Source organism: Lithobates pipiens, unplaced genomic scaffold (assembly GCF_037356315.1).
Source record: "Lithobates pipiens isolate NorthernLeopardFrog02 unplaced genomic scaffold, aLitPip1_a1.2 Scaffold_16, whole genome shotgun sequence".
NCBI lineage: Eukaryota > Metazoa > Chordata > Amphibia > Anura > Ranidae > Lithobates > Lithobates pipiens.
In genome coordinates this window covers 496,245,153-496,262,923 of record NW_027507748.1, presented here as the reverse complement: position 1 = coordinate 496,262,923, position 17,771 = coordinate 496,245,153, and the positions used below count along the sequence as shown (strand labels likewise).

Below are 17,771 nucleotides of genomic sequence, written 5' to 3'. Positions count from 1 at the left end.
ACATCAGCCCCCATAAATGCAGTAACATCAGCACCCATAAAAAAATGCGGTAACATCAGCACCCATAAAAAAATGTGGTAACATCAGCACCCATAAATACAGTAACATCAGCACCCATAAATAAATGCGGTAACATCAGCACCCATAAATAAATGTGGTAACATCTGCACCCATAAATACAGTAACATCAGCACACATAAAGATCAAGATTGTGCTGCTGTAATAGTACCTGCTGCTGCTGCTTGGGGGGGGGGGTTTCCAATGCTTTCCCTTCTACCTACTGATGCCTGGTCTCCAGCCTCCATGTTTTCCTTCCCTACAGGTCACAGCACCGGCATCAGCACATCACACAGAGACCTCTGGAGACCTCCAGAGAAGCTGAAGCCACTACGTAGAGGATGGTAGGTGGAGCATTAGGCTCCGCCTCCGCCAGTCACACTAGGGGAATGTAGGTGACCAGAACCAAGTGATCGGCCGTTATGGGGGACGCCCGGGCACCTGTCACAATTGTACTGTGCCGGCGCCGCGCTCCAGCAAGCCAGTCGCGGCGCCGGGAATTGCGGGAGGCGGCAGTGAGAGAACCGTGGGGATCGGTCAGATAGACTACATTTTTTGTGCGGGGCCGGCTTTTTTGCCGCCCCCCCCCCCCCCCCCATGGCACACATGGCACTTGCCATGGCTGCCATACCCTAGGTACACCACTGTATGCAACTGTTAGGGCTAACTGGTGCCACATGCCGCCAATGTTTGGCAATAAGAAGCTGAAGACTGGCAAAATGGTTGCCTGGGAGAAAGGCAAAATGATGGCACTGTGATGGCGTGACAAGAAAGATGTGTGCCTAATGAGTACAGTTCATAATACCTCCACTTTTATAGTACGCACGAAAGGTGGGAAGGAATCATGAAGCCACAAGTAGTGATAGACTACAATAACACCATGGGAGGTGTCAACAGAGCAGACCAAGCAATTACATTCTACCCAGCAATGAGGAAACAGCAAAAGAAGTACTACAAGAAGATCTTCAGGCATCTTCTTGAGCAATGCTTGTGGAATGCCTACATTCTGCTCAAAAAAAAGAGTGACAAGCCTGTGATTCACTCTGACTTAATTTGGAAAGTTGCCAAATGGATCTTTGTGAACCACCAAACACCATCAATGGCTGTGAATAGAGTTAGACGTCATGATGTTGGCGTTGTCAACCCAGAATGCCTGACTGGTCATCACTTCATGGACTAAATCCCACCCAAAAAAAAATTCAGCACCTACAAGGATGTGCATGGTTTGTTGCTTGAAGCAAGATGACAGTGGAAAGAAAATCCGAAAGGAAACCAGGTTCCATTGTCCTGATTGTGACGTCGGACTTTGTGCAGTCCCATGTTTCAAAATGTATCATACCTGGAATGTTTACTAAACTAATATGCAGTGTCTAGTTTTACAGTGACTAGTAATATTGTACCCTTGTTTGGACAAATTTCAGTATTTTTGATTTCATTACATTGTTGAATAAAATTGATTATTATACATATTATATTATTATTTGTTATAAATATTTATAGTAAACCCTTCCCTGCCAGTGACATGTATACAGTAATCTGTGCAAAATGTGTCAAAAGTGTCCGATCTGTCCGCCGCAATATCGCAGTCCCGATAAAAATCACAGATCGCTGCCATTACTAGTAAAAAAATAAATAATAATAGAAATGCCATAAATCTATACCCTATTTTGTAGATGCTATAACTTTTGTGCAAACCAATCAATATACGCTTATTACGATTTTTGTTTACCAAGAATATGTAGAAGAATACATATTGGCCTAAACTGAGGAAAACATTTTTTTTTTTTTAAATGTGGGATATTTATTATAACAAAAAGTAAAAGATATTGGGGATCATTCTTATGGTGCACAGAATCGCTGGCTGAAAACAAAGATATCTGAATGATGCCTGTGGCTGCTAGCATCATTCAGATATTTCCACTGAAAGTCCAGGATGTCATATGACGGCTGTGGGCGGGAAGTGGTTAAAGCGGTACAATTATTTTGCATGGAAATTTGGCGTTTTATATTGTAGGCCTGTAAATCTTAGGAATAACTCAATTAAATCTGTCCAAAGCAGAGTCTAGTAGATGTCCCGGGTATGATAAAATTTGAAAAACAAAATCATAAATTAAAATATAATAAATAACTATAAATAATTATAACAAATAATAATATAATAATAATACAAATTATTCAATAATGTAATCAAATCAAAAACACTGAATGGTGCTTCTCCGGGCTCTCCCGTGCCGTCGGGGACCTGGAGAAAGAATCGCCCGGCGCTGGATGATGACGATAGAGATTTCTGGTGACCATCGGAGGTTCCCGGAAGTAAACAAAGCCGCGATCGCGGCTGTCAGCATGGGATGAGTGAATTTTTTTTCACAATCTCATGCCTTCCAGCCTGGAGGAGAGATGTGGGGTCTTATTGACCCCCCATCTCTCCATAAAGAGGACCTGTCATGAATGATTCCCATTACAAGGTATGTTTACATTCCTTGTAATAGGAATAAAAGTGATCAAAAAAAATAGTAAAAATAAAGTAAAAATAAAAAATAAAATAAAACAATTTGTTTTTTAAAATGCCCCTGTCCCCAGTAGCTCGCGCTCATAAGCGAATGCACACGTTAGTTCCCTTTCCGCCATTCAAACTACACATGTGAGGTATCGCCACGTGCGTTAGAGCGCAAGCAACAATTCTAGCTCTAGACCTCCTCTGTAACTCTCAATATGTAACCTGTAAAAAAATTTAAAGCGTTGCCTATGGAGATTTTTAAGTACTGAAGTTTGGCGTCATTCCATGAGTGTGCGTAATTTTAAAGCGTGACATGTTAGGTATCTATTTACTCGGCATAACATCATCTTTCAGGTTATAGAAAAAAATTTAGCTAACTTTACTGTTTTGTTCTTTTTGAAATCATGAAACATTTTTTCCCCAAAAAAATGCGTTTGAAAAATTGTTGTGCAAATACTGTGCGAGATAAAAAGTTGCAATGACCGCCATTTTATTCCCTAGGGTGTCTGCTAAAAAAAAAAAATACAATGTTTAGGGGTTCTGAGTAATTTTCTAACTAACAAATTATGATTTTTACGTGTAGGAGAGGAGTGCCAGAATAGGCCCGGTATTGAAGTGGTTAAGCATCAAAAATCTGAAATAATCATACCGTCAGGGAGGTTAAAGCGACGTAGTGCCAAATTGTAAAAAGTGCTCTGTCAGGAAGGGGGTAAAATCTAAGGGGCTGATGTGGTTAAGTGAGTTATTCCTAAGAATTACAGGCCTACAATATAGAACAACAAATTTCCGAGCAAAACAATGTACTACTTTGACGATCACAAATCAGACATAATCATACCACCAGGGAGGGTAGCCTCCCTGGCGGTATGATTATGTCAGATTTTTGCATCTCAAAGTAATACAATAATTTTGCATAGAAATTTGGCGTTTTATATTGTAGGCCTGTAATTCTTAGCATTAACACACTTAAATCTGTCCAAACAACAGTCTAGTAGATATCCCGGATATGATGAAGTTTGAAATACAAAATCATAAATTATAAATAATAAATAAATATAAATACTTATAAAAAATAATAATATAATAATAATAAAATTTATTTTCCCACAATTCACTATTGCTCAGTTCTGCAAGTGTTCTAATTTACTATCGCTGTTTTCTAGCTGGTTTAAAACGACTTTTGACGTAACGGGACACTTTTTTGTTGCTATGGACAATCTCCAGTTTCCAGGCAGAAAGAACAGTATAGATCATATAAAACTGAATGTAGGGCATTGGACAAAGTACTGGGGACAAAAGGGATGTGAAATAATTTCATACAGTAATGTAATCGGTAAGATTACAGTGTACTGTATGTATTATGATTTTTCACTTTTTTGAATTTGCTGGTGGGCTCCAACCCCATGCGTCACAACTCTCCCAGGGAATGGAGCCCGCCACAGCGAGGCATCGGGACAGAGGACAGAGCCCGCAGACACCACAGTGGGACGTCGCATGATCCTGAGGACAAGGTAAGTATACTGCAGCAGGATCCTGCAATGCAATTCTGAGTGTGGCTCGGGGGCTACCGCTAATGGTGCTGAAATTTAACCATGAACCACACTCGGGAAAACTGCCAGGGACGTTAACCTAAAACAAATGAGAACACAGTGTGACATTAGTATGCTAAGAGTTACCGATTATGGAAGGAGTTAACAAATAGTGAAGTACATTTATTTCATAACTCTTTTAAACACTAAAAATGAAACAGAAGCTGCTTCAACTAACAAATAGGGCACAAGCACCTTTATTAATTAGAAGTGATCATTTCTCCTGTGTTTGACAGATACAGCACAGAGAACAGGAGAGGATATTTCTGCCCTTTTCTACCCCTGCTCACCTCAGAGCTGGAGGGAGGAGGAAGGTTGTTAACCCTGCATGCTCTGCTTGTGTAGTGTAATCATTTAATGGGCAAAAAGAGGGATGTGAGCAGGCTACTGACAGTTTACATATAGTACGACAGGTCACACCTGGTGCGAATCTGCTGCAGTTTTTGTATATGCAAAGGAAGGGATTCCGGCACTCCAGTTTTTGTAATGTCTTATTAGGATGGTGCAATATGAGCTTAAATGGCTCATTAAAGTCAGTCACTATTTATTTGCAGGTGAGAAGGCTGCCATCCTCAGAAGGTGTCCATAACCTCAGTATACAAGCAAAAAAACACAGGAGGGGGGATTTTGGAGGTGCCAACTCCAGTAGTTCTATCACATAAATATATGTTGGTTTTTTAAAACGTACTGATTTGCAGGTTCATAAAGTTGTGATGTCCACCAATTGTTAAAAAATCCTGGAGTGTGTTGGTGATAGGGTGCAGGCTCCGCTGGCAGTCCTTTTGCTGTAAGGATGTTAGTCCTGGTTGTTTTAGCAGCTAGTCCATGTTGTACATGGTGTGGAACGTGGAAGCGGAAGTGACGTCAGCAGTGCTCAGCAAGCATCCAGACACAGGGTGTAGAATGTACAGGCTGCGCGCTCGGGGCGCGTAGACTGTGTGTGCAAAATTACTTTTGTTGATCTCCACTGCTGTTGGTGGGACACGAAATAGTGTCTGATTTTGTTTCCATTTGTGAATGCACAGTTGCTGGTTGTGAAAAAAGTAAACAATCAGACTGATGATATCACTTTAATGTGGATGGTTCCCACGATTTTTCTCTTATCTTGTCATTTATGACTGAACTTGGGAAAGTATTCTTAAATACATTACATGGTAGTGTCATCTTGTGCTGATAAAGTGTATCTCAAGTCAAAACAGAGATTACTTTTCACCAGGGCTTTTTTTCTCAGAGAATAGGTGCAAGAACACCTCCTTTTCAAGTCACCACTTGTCTTCGCCCCTACCCACCCCCAAGCACCGTTCCTTAGTGCCACTCCCTACCAACCTCCCAGAGCCACCCCTTTTAGAGTATAAAGAAGCATGCTACATCTGTGGTACTAAGTAATTTGTATGGAAATTGTTAATAATAACAATAAGAAAAACAGTAAAATAGATCCCCTGCAGCAAGCAACAATAAATCCCTCAAGCAACAAAATACCCCCTCATTAACAATAGACCCCCTGCAGCAACAACAGGTCTCCCACCAACCAGCAACAATAGACCCCTCCCTCAACAGTAGATCCCTCCCAGCAACAACTGATCCACCAGCAACAATAGATCCTCCACCAGCAACAACAAACCCCCCTGCAAAAATAGATCCCCTCCACAGCCAGCATCAACAGACCCTGCAGCACATTCCAGCACCACTTGCAATTACATACATTCAGTGCCGAAGCTGTGGAACTGCGTCCCTCTGTGTTCTTGCTTAACTGGTTGCCGCCCACCCACTGGCAAATGATGGAGGGGCGGTGCGACTCTTGTTCTGGGTTGTCGTCATATGACGACATCTCAGAATGGCCACTCTCGTGCGCCTGCAGGTGCGCGTAGCATGGCAATTGCTGACACGTCGTGTCCAATCACAGCCGGAAATATTGATAATCAGTTCTCATCACCTCACACTGATAGGGCGTGTGGCTAAGAGAGACGATTAGTGGCATCCCCTCACAGGGGACATCCAGCCATGTAATCAGGGCACTGATCATCAGTGCCCTGATTACAATACATCACCAACAGTGCCAGCAATCAGTGCCCACCAGTGCCAGTAAACAGTGCCCATGTGTGCCACCAATCAGTGCCCATTAGTGATGCCAGTCAGTGCTGGCTATCAGTGCCACCTATCTGTGCAGCCTATCAGTGCCCATCAATGCCACCTATCAGTGCCCACCAGTGCCCCCTATCAGTGCCCACCAGTGCCGCCTATCAGTTTTCATCAGTGCCACATATCAGTGCCCATAAGTGCAGCATATTAGTGCTTCCTCATCAGTGCCACCTAATCAGTGCCCATAAGTGCTGCCTCATCAGTACCCATCAGTGCAGCCTATCAGTGCCCATCAGTGCCACATCATCAGTACACATCAGTGAAGGAGAAAAATTACTTATTTACAAAATGTACTGACAACTTCACATGGTTACAAAGTAGCATGACCGCGCAATTGTCATTCAAAGTGTGACAGCACTGAAAGCTTTAAATTGGCATGGGAGGGAAGGGGGTGAAAGTGCCTTGTAGACAAGTGGTTAAAAAAAAGCCCTGCTTTTCACTTCTTGTTGTGTCCACAGATGGAATAATAATAATAGGAATAAGTAACATAACTGACAGGGGTTTTAACTCTTTACAACATAAAGAAGTTTAGGATTTAGATGTAATTTAAGTTGTTTATCACATTATGGGAAACATAAAAAAAAAATACTCTTATCTGAACAGATAGAAAAATGTGGTTCAGACATATTGTGCAATTGAAACGTAATTTTAAGCTATTTTTCAGGTTATGCTTACCACTGAGATTTGAACATAAAACCCAGAGAATTATAGAATCTGTATAGGAATGCCTGAATATTTTCAGCCCGAACAGTCCTATCCGTACAAATATTTAACTATATGTAAAGCAGCATCATGTAGAGACAACATTGGAAATCAGTTTCCTTATCAATTTTGCCCAGTCAGCCCATGAAGGTGCTGTTCTGCATTTGCCACTATTATTTTAGGCAAGATACTGATTTCTAATTATTCCTTATGAGCTTTATACAGTTTTACATTTTAATTAAAATGATCCTCACATAGTAAGATGTATGCTAATCTGCTGCCTAAATCTGCAGCTCTCAGCTATACAAGGTGTAGCTGTAAAGCTCTCGATAAGAAAGGCTAAGAGAGCAAGGTGCAGGTCCCTCAGTGATAACCTCCTGACTCCCACATTATAGGTCTTTCTAGTGAAATTGAGTTCTACATCTTACTTGATCAGTTATTGTCACCGATGAGTAATGAATGCACCCTGCTTGTGTCCCAGGGTGTGCGATCCAGTCCATCAGGCCATCAGGAGGCACAGCTGTGGGCCAGAGGGCCAGGCAGATAAAGAAAAATGTGCTAAACTTACAAGACCACCAGTGACTGAATAGATTCACTAAAGCCACGCTGAGTAACAGCTAGCCTGGAAGTGTTTCTTGTAGCAGTTAAAAAGCTCATTAATCAAATGGTTCTTTGTGCTAGTGAAGGTGGGTTAATAAAACTTCAAAGCAAAGTAAGACTCAAAATAATACAAATCATAAAAAAGTTTGCTTGCTGTACATGAGAAATGCTTGCAATAACTAATTAATAAGCGCAAAGGGAATTAGGGGAAATTGGATAGTGTGCCACTTTACAAACAATGTGCCTTGCAGAAAATACTTAATTTTTGCTCATTTAAATGACATTTTTATGGCATTAAATCTTTTGACAGTAAGCAATGCAAATTACAAATAAAAATGTAAATGTTTTCATTACTTGAGTTAATTTACTAACTGGCATTAGAATATGAAAATGTTGTGTGTAATGCACAGATTGACATATTGGGCTCTTAGTCATAAAAACTTTACACTCTTGGCTAATGAACAACTATTTCTCATTTTGTTTTAATAAGTTAGAGCTTATTCTTTACTTTAAAATGGTATGCTCTGCTGAAGCTTTTGGGCTGTGCTTCTTAAACACTAATAATTGCAGTGGGTAAACCAAATTATAAGGGAGCTTTTCAACAAAGATACCATGGACCTTCGAGAGTGGTCAGATCTGGAAGCAGAACACAAACAATCTAAGCCCCTGTACACACGGTCGGAGATTCTGCCAACCAAATCCGTTGGATTTTGTCCGTCAGATTTAGTCTGACAGATTGTGACCGAAACTGTTGCATACACACAGTCGGACTAAGTTGTCGAAAAATCCGATCTTTCAGAACGTGATGATGTAATTTCGTTACGATGGGACTAGATTCAGGCTAGTAGCCAATAGCTTTGATGTAGGAATTTGATCTGAGCATGCCTGGCACTTGGTCCGATCAAAATTCTCTACACATGATCGGATTACGTCCAACCGGCCCAGTTGGTCGGGAAATATTTCTAACATGTTGGAAAATTGGGTCGGACGGAGATTTGGACGGAATCAGTCCGATGCATACCACACACAGTTGGATTATCTGACGACACGGTCCGATAAGACGCATTTCGACGGATTCTCCGACCGTGTGTACGCGGCTTAAGGCATCTGCAAAAGGATGCACTTCTCTGTAGACAAAAACTAGGCTACTATTTGGGCTGAATCACATTCTTGCACAGAGTAACGTGTGCACGAGTTGCGCACGATGACATGTGCCTCAATGCAACTCACAGTAAAGTTTTGTTTTGTGTGTTGGTGCTGTGAGGTTCCAATAATTTTGAATGACATCTTAACACATCCTCCCCATTGCACTTGCATTTTATTGTGCTGCAATGTGTGGTGAAAATGGATCACGTCTACTTTTATTTTTTTATTTTATTTTTTTGTTGAAAATAAATTGCCATAACGCAACAGACGTTAACTCTCAACATAATGCATATTAACACAAAAAATGGGCTCTAAGCCCTTGTACACACGGTTGGACATTCCAACAAAAAAATCCGTCGCATTTTGTCCAACGGATTTTGTCCAAAACTTATGTATACACACGGTCGGACAAAGTTGTCAGAAAATCCGATCGTACGTAACGTGATGACGTTATTTTGTTACGACGGGACTACGTTTAGGCTAGTAGCCAATAGCTTTGGTCTAGGATCTGAGCATGCGTGGCACTTTGTCCGATTGGAATTCTCTACACACAATCGGACAAAGTCCGATCGGATCATGTTGTCGGAAAGTTTTATAGCCCAGCTTCAAAACTTTGTCCGTCGGATATTCAGACGGAAACAGTCCGATGGAGCACACACACAGTCGGATTATCCGACAACACGGTCCAATCGGACATTTTCCGTCGGAATGTCCGACCGTGTGTACAAGGGTTTAGAGTTTGGGATGCGATGAGGACAGGAGAGTAAGCTGTAGACATTTCTGGCACCATCTTTATCAAAGTAGTGATAAAACAAGAGTTTCTAACCTGTTTGAATGCTATTCCTCCATGACAAGCCTTAAAAAGAAGTATCTATTCCATCTTGCCAGTAGATTGCTTCCCAATCCAGGCAAAAAATGGATTTCTAATGTCCATGGGGCCTTTAGTGATGTAGCAATGCAACTTTACTCAGATCCTGGTTTAACAGCAGTGGTTTATGTTTCCAAGCACCAATGGGTAAAAAAAAATTAAAGCTGAACTTAATACATATTTTACAAAGTTGATCTATGTCATAGCTACAGTATATGTAATTTTTCCAATGTGGTCCTGAACTTTTCCTAGAGATTTTATTGTAAGGCTTCATGCACACGAGACGCAGATGCAAACGCTGCTGGACACATGTTGAAACCGGCGTTTAGAAACGCGCGTTTTGCCGCGATTTTTACCGCGATTTAGCGACGTTTTACCGCGTTTTACCGCATTTGCGTCTAGAAGCGTTTAGTTAAGCTAACATCATAGACCCTCCCCAGCTCAAAAATTAACTATTTCAGCAATTTTGTGAGACCAGAGTGAGTAGCAGCAGCTGTGAGAGCTGCAGTGTACTTGTATTTAGCGTGTCACTTGCCACGGCACCTGCCACAAGTTGTGGATTGTCCACTTGCCACGTGACTTGCCACATCACCTGCCACGTCACTTGCCATGTCATCTGCCACAAGTTGTGGATTGTCCAACTGCCACGTCACCTGCCACAAGTTGTGGATTGTCCACTTGCCACGTGACTTGCCACATCACCTGCCACGTCACTTGCCACGTCACCTGCCACAAGTTTTGGATTGTCCACTTGCCACGTCACTTGCCACAAGTTGGGGATTGTCCACTTGCCACATCACATGCCACGTCACCTGTCACAAGTTGCGGATTGTCCACTTGCCTCATCACTTGCCACCTGCCATGTCACTTGCCACAAGCTGTGGATTGTCCACTTGCCACGTCACTTGCCACGTCACCTGCCACAAGCTTTGGATTGTCCACTTGCCACGTCACTTGCCACGTCAGCTGCCACGTCACTTGCCACAAGATGTGGATTGTCCACTTGTCACATCACCTGCCACATCACTTGCCACATCACCTGCCACGTCACCTGCCACAAGTTGTGGATTGTCCACTTGCCACGTCACTTGCCACATCACCTGCCACGTCACTTGCCACGAGATGTGGATTGTCCACTTGCCACGTCACTTGCCACGTCACCTGCCACGTCACTTGCCACGTCACCTGCCACAAGTTTTGGATTGTCCACTTGCCACGTCACTTGCCACGTCAGCTGCCACGTCACTTGCCACAAGATGTGGATTGTCCACTTGTCACATCACCTGCCACATCACTTGCCACATCACCTGCCACGTCACCTGCCACAAGTTGTGGATTGTCCACTTGCCATGTCACTTGCCACATCACCTGCCACGAGATGTGGATTGTCCACTTGCCACGTCACTTGCCACGTCACCTGCCACGTCACTTGCCACGTCACCTGCCACAAGTTTTGGATTGTCCACTTGCCACGTCACTTGCCACGTCAGCTGCCACGTCACTTGCCACAAGATGTGGATTGTCCACTTGTCACATCACCTGCCACATCACCTGCCACGTCACCTGCCACAAGTTGTGGATTGTCCACTTGCCACGTCACTTGCCACATCACCTGCCACGTCACTTGCCACAAGATGTGGATTGTCCACTTTCCACGTCACCTGCCATGCCACCTGCCACAAGTTGTGGATTGTCCACTTGCCACGTCACCGGCCACATCACCTGCCACAAGTTGTGGATTGTCCACTTGCCACACCACTTTCCACGTCACCTGCCACGTCACCTGCCACAAGATGTGGATTGGCCACTTGCCACGTCACCAGCCACATCACCTGCCACAAGTTGTGGATTGTCCACTTGCCACGTCACCTGCCACGTCACCTGCCACAAGTTGTGGATTGTCCACTTGCCACGTCCCTTGCCACGTCCCCTGCCACGTCACCTGCCACAAGTGGATTGTCCACTTGCCACATCACTTGCCACATCACCTGCCACAAGTTGTGGATTGTCCACTTGCCACGTCACCTGACACAAGTTGTGGATTGTCCACTCGCCACGTCACTTGCCACATCCCCTGCCACAAGTGGATTGTCCACTTGCCACGTCACTTGCCACGTCCCCTGCCACAAGTGGATTGTCCACTTGCCACGTCACTTGCCACGTCACCTGCCACAAGTTATGAATTGTCCACTTGCCACGTCACATGCCAGTCACCTGCCACAAGTTGTTGATTTTCCACTTGCCACGTCACCTGCCAGGTCACTTGCCGCGTCACCTGCCAGGTCACTTGCCACGTCACCTGCCACAAGTTGTGGATTGTCCACTTTCCACGTCACTTGCCACTTCACCTGCCACGTCACTTGCCACAAGTTGTGGATTGTCCACTTGCCACGTCACTTGCCACCTGCCATGTCACTTGCCACAAGTTGTGGATTGTCCACTTGCAATTGCAATTGTTTAAAATATTTTTCTAATGGTTTTTCATCATTTGCAATCATTTTTGAGATTTTTAATGTAAAAAAAAAGGTCACCTTTAAAAAAGCATATAAACGCAAACGCGGCTAAATGCGGTAGCGGCGTTTTGCCGCGTTTTAACGCGTTTTGATGCGTTTTGCGTCTGAAACGTGGACATTTTTTCTTCTGAACGCATTTTTTTGCTTCTGGAAAAACGAGATTAAACGCAACTGAAAAAAATGGAAAAAAACGAGACTGTGTGCATGGACACATAGGATAACATTGAATGAGTTCAGGGGCAGTTGAAAAAACTGTCCAACTGCATCTGAACGCGCGTTTAACTGCGTCTCGTGTGCATGAGGCCTTAATCTGCAGTTTTTTTCTCTGTTCAAATATTTTATTGATAAGAAAAAAGGACAAGATACAATGAACATGTCAACTTTCAAAACACTGAGGTTGATTTACTAAAACTGGAGAGTGCAAAATCTGTGCATGGCAACCAATCAGTACAGGCATACCCCACTTTTAAGTACACAATGGGGTTTATTTACTAAAGTTGGAAAGTGCAAAATCAGGCTCACTTCTGCACAGAAACCAATGAGCTTCTAACCCCAACTTGTTCAATTAAGCTTTGGTAATAAAACCTGGAAGCTCATTGGTTTCTATGCAGAAGTGAGCCTGATTTTACACTTTCCAGCTTTAGTAAATAAACCCCATTGTGCACTTAAAAGTGGGGTATGCCTGTATATAACTTTAGCTTGTTCAATTTGGCAAAGAAACCTTAAAGCTGATTGGTTTCTGTGAAAAGCTGCACCAGATTTTGCACATTCCAGTTTTAGTTAATCAACCCCACTGTGTGATGAAGAGATAAGTACAATCAATCAAAGCATAAAAACCAATAAGCTTTCAGATTTTATTGTCAAAGATTAATTGAACAAGCAAGTTAGAAGGTGATTGGCTACCATGCACAGCTGCACCAGGTTTTGCACTTTACAGTTTTAGTAAATCAGCCCTCTATCTGTCAAAACCTCAAGTTGAGAATCTCTGTACAATCCAGTCTCCTGAATGCTGGTGCATCTAATAGTTATAGCTTGCCCAGTGGAGTTTAATTTATTCTGCCCAGACTCTATAATCTACAGCATAGGTTCCCAGGGTCCTGGGTATCAGTAGTACTGTACATGCATGAACACATCCTTGACAAAATCACTGCACTGGTTATAGACCCCAAGCTTCCCTACCTTGCCAATACTGCATCAAAATGTGTACGCAGTTAAAATATACTTTTGTTCCCCTTGAAGTTATATGTTTAATTTGCAGATCATTGAATTGTAAAAATGACTTGTACATTTTACATTTTTATTTTTTTTAGCCTTTTAAAAATTAATTTTGATTATATGTTTACAAGCCATTATATTGTTTACAAAAATGTTTAAAAGTCACCTTTTTTTTTTTAAATTTTTTTTTTTATAAGTAAGATCTAGAATTGAAGACTTTTCTTACTATATTGTATATACGTATTGTATATTTTAATGAAAGATTTAAGATGAATAAAGTATTTAAGGTTTATAATTTATTTTTATGAAGTGTCCTGTGAGAGTTCCCACTGACCTCTCGACTGTAATACAAATGATTACAAATGACTTTATTCCCTTGTGACATATGGCATGGAGCATTGGGAAGATCCTGATGTGAAATTAATAACCTCCTCTGGGTGTTTTAGCTCCATTAGCCAGTAAAGTTATAGAAAGACAAATGTTTACATGACTGTATTTTATCCTTGCAGCAGCACATTGGATTGATTTAGAACATTACACACGTTGCTATTGCTAATAGGCTGCACACGTTACAATGTGAATGTTCAATTTAGGGTGCATGTTTTCAAAATGTTAGTATATAAAGTGGGCCTGTTTTCACTTTGTCTACCCAATAATGTATGATTATGTGAACAGTCATTCAAATACAAAAAAATAATAAATTTTGTTGGTATGATTGGTTGAAGTGAGCACCGCTTCAATTTATATACTAAGTTAAGGGAACATTTGCTTTGCTAAGTGAATAGGCTTTACTTTTTTAGTAAATGAAATGTAACATGTAAAATTGCTCCTATAAACATGGAAGTCATATGAAACACAAATATTCATATTGCTAATATTGCCACTTTTGCTGGTTCTAGTGTAAACAAGTTAACATCTTCAATGTTTTTGTATATTTTAAAGGGCTGATACTACTTAATTACTGACTTTAAAAGAGAAGTACTGTATGGTAACGATTTTATTTTTGGAATCATACTTACCTAGGTGGATTCAGCATCAGTCCGATGCTGCATCTGTCCCCCATCGGCTCTAAGACTGAGAACCGATCGCCCAGTCCTTAGAGCTTTCTGAGCAGAGAGTTGGTGACTGTCAGTTAGCAGCTCTCTGTTCTGAACCGCTGGTCTGTGGAGCGGGTGGGAGTGTCCGGCTCAGGCTCTCAGCAATTTGCCAAGAGGCTGAGCCAGGTGCCAGTCCAAGCATGTGGTTGGATCCTGACCATATGATCATGATCTTTCCTGAGCCTGGACCGGCTGTGACGTCAGCCGAAAGCTGTCTGCTGAAAACGGGTCAAGGGAATGCAGAAGGAATTGCACTCCTGTGATCAATGGGAGAAGTACACCCTGGCTGTGTTCTCCTTTAATATAAAGTATGCAAAAGTTTCAGACAGACAAGAACATTTTGCCAGAAATCATAATCTCTAAGACCTGGTTCACGCTGGTGCAGCTGTGGTTTCATCTTATTTCCAATCTGATTATGTAGTGTAATTGCAGTGTGACTTGGTGCATTTGTGATGCATTTTTTATGCGGTTTTCATACTGGTGTGATTTCTGCAGGGGGATGGAGGAGGAGGAGTTAAATAGTTGTGAATAAAAAGAAAATTGCATCAAAAACACATGCACATTCGATTTGATGCATTTCCACTAAAGTCTGTGGGGTAAAAACTGTACTACATCGCACCAAAGTAGCATAGGTACCTTCCCTAAAGTTGCATAGCAGTTGCATTGATTTTGTTGCCATGCAATTCTTTAAGTCACATCTTAAATCATACCAGTGTGAACCAGGCCTAGATGTTTCCGTAGCCAGGCATCTAACAGTCTTTTTTATTTGTTTCCCATTTTACCCTGGTGAATGATACAGACATATTATGCTTTGTTTACGCTGTATATCTGAGGTGTATATACACAGATAATAATATTCAGGTTTGGGGAATGTGAAAAATAAGAGTTTAATCATTTTTTATTGAAGTAATACGCAGTTAAGTTTGAGATGATAACAGCCACTGTTTTATAAATAACAGAGAAAATAGAGGGTGGGGCAACAGGATTTTCTTGGTACCATATGAGACATCACAATGAGTTAAAATCACAAAATGTTATTACACATTGTTGAACATTACATCCTATTTATTCTAGTTATCCTAATTACTATTGTTATACATACATAGAACCTCTGTGGCCTATGAGCCCATTCCCTTGCTTGGCTGGAAGACGACTGCCTTGATGCCTTCACAGTGGCTGTGGGCTGACCCCACTAGGCCTATGGGGTAAGTGCTGACTTTGACAGCATGTCCCAGCAATTTTCTATTTATGCCTATTTTTTCATTAAAATATATCATAATTATTGTTATTGGTATCATGTTACATATATGTTTCACTGTTATAGAATTTGACTTCCCTGAATTTTTTATCCTGAAGAAGAGGCTCACCATGAAACAAGTCAAGATTGAATGACTACATGCACATTTCGTTCTTGGACTAACATCCTTGGTGCAAGTGTTATTCACTGTGTGGATGTAGTAAAGGCACATAGAGGGTTCTTTTAGATTCTTTGTGTTTTATACAAGATGTTTTGTAATGTTCAATGTGTAATAAAATTTTGTGATTTTAACTGATTGTGATGTCTCATACAGTACCAAGAAAATCCTGTTGCCCCACCCTCTATTTTGTATGCAATATGATATTATAGGATGTGGGTACCTTTATATTTAACTCTACATACCCGATTGTCCCTGAGCTCTTTGATTACATCTACTGTTTTATAACTAGGATAAATGCATGCAAGAAAGGTGTTGAATGTCAGGGAAGGTATTTTTAAACAGGTAAATCTACACGGAAATGTACTTTATAAATAGAGAGTTACCAGGTGAATGTTGGAAAACATTTCCCCAAATCTTTATGAACATTCCTCTGAAAAAAGTTAAGAGATTTTGTATCTTTTGGTTTTTCCCCTGCAGTGTTAAAAAAGGGGTGTCTTATGTGCCAGCCGCCTACCCCCAGATTACACAATTAAGGAACACAGCACAAAAAATGATAAATAAAATACTTCCCTAGCTTCTGACAAGCTTATCTAGGTGAGGGTGATGCCATTGGGTCTTCTTGTGGCATCTTGGAAAATTTGAGTATCCCATACCCCTCAAGAATGTGCACCACACTAGTTGAGCATCTGATTGTGAGATTTGGGATCCTGAACTTTTTTAGGATCACTCTGTGAGACCCAGTGATGTCAGAAGCAGGAAGTGATCTGAACCCAGAGACGTAAGGCAAGTGTTTTTTGTTCTTTATTCTTTATTGCAGAATTTTCTAAATAAGGGTTGCGGGTAAACCACAAAAGCCGACTTTGGGTCCTAATTCATGGTCTGCTTTGCTCCTTCTGCACTATCAAATCTAAAAAGCTTAAATTTGACAATGGTGGCCCAGGCTTTTATACATTGAATATATGCAGCAAATGAAGCATATGAAATATATATAATTTTGCTGTGTAGCTACTTGTTCTGTACCATCTGCCATTTTATGCATAACAAGGCAATTGAAAGTTTTATTTTATGTTTAAACAAACAGGAAGTCATTTTGAGTTTTAAAATATCCATGAAAATATCTTCTGTTCTGATGATCTCTTAAAACTAACTTTTACATATCCATACATTCAGAATGATAGTATATCATTGATGTTTATGTCCCTTATAAGTGTGTTTTATATTCATTACTGGACTTATATTGTATTTTTTATTCGTTTTTTTTTTTCTTGCAGAACAAGAGCTGACTCTAGCTCCTTATTGAAAGTGATGACCACAGTATGTAGGAATATTTCCTAGTGTTATAGTTAAATGTATTGCTTTGTAAACACAGTTTTATCAAGATTTTAAGTATTATATCAGCAAGAAATTTCATTGGTAATTATTTCCAGTGATAAATCCAACTTACAAAGTTCTACAATTCTGAGCAGCCACAAACACCTCATAAAGCATCCCGTATTCCTAAACTATGAAGCATATGTAAGTACAGAGAGGACCAGTGAAGGACAGTTCCTGAAAAATGAAATATGTTAAGAGGTTATTTATCTCCAGAGCATTTAGCCACATGTATAAAACATAGATATCGTCTTTGAAAATGTGCATTTAGGAAAAAAAAAGTTTTCACAATTTAAGAGGCTAGTATCCATTTCTGCCTAACTACAGTATCTCACGGTTATGCATTCCCCAAAGTGTATCCCATCTGCTTTTGGGAGCTCTCACTGCAATATGCAGTGATTGCTGGATAAGCACACCATTTTCCTGTCAATACTTTCCTATTAGCCTCCTGGATCTATACATCATCGTCTTGCTGGCCTGCAGTTTGCTTATCTTTGTCTCTTAGACTGTCTTTGATTTATCTAACGCTCGGGTTAATGATGAGGCATGGAGCCCAGGG

General features: G+C 41.2%; 1 long non-coding RNA gene across 2 annotated transcripts in view; it reads left to right on the top strand.

The window, feature by feature from the left end:
- The window catches only part of LOC143983407 (uncharacterized), a 450,976-nt gene that overhangs the window by 57,919 nt on the left and 375,286 nt on the right, over positions 1–17,771 (top strand). Inside the window, exon 2 of one of the 2 annotated variants that reach the window (XR_013274603.1) lies at positions 17,113–17,155. The exons of the other annotated variant lie outside the window; for it this stretch is intronic. This is a non-coding gene — a long non-coding RNA (uncharacterized LOC143983407). The remainder of the gene's footprint in view (positions 1–17,112; positions 17,156–17,771) is intronic. 2 annotated transcript variants of the gene reach the window in all.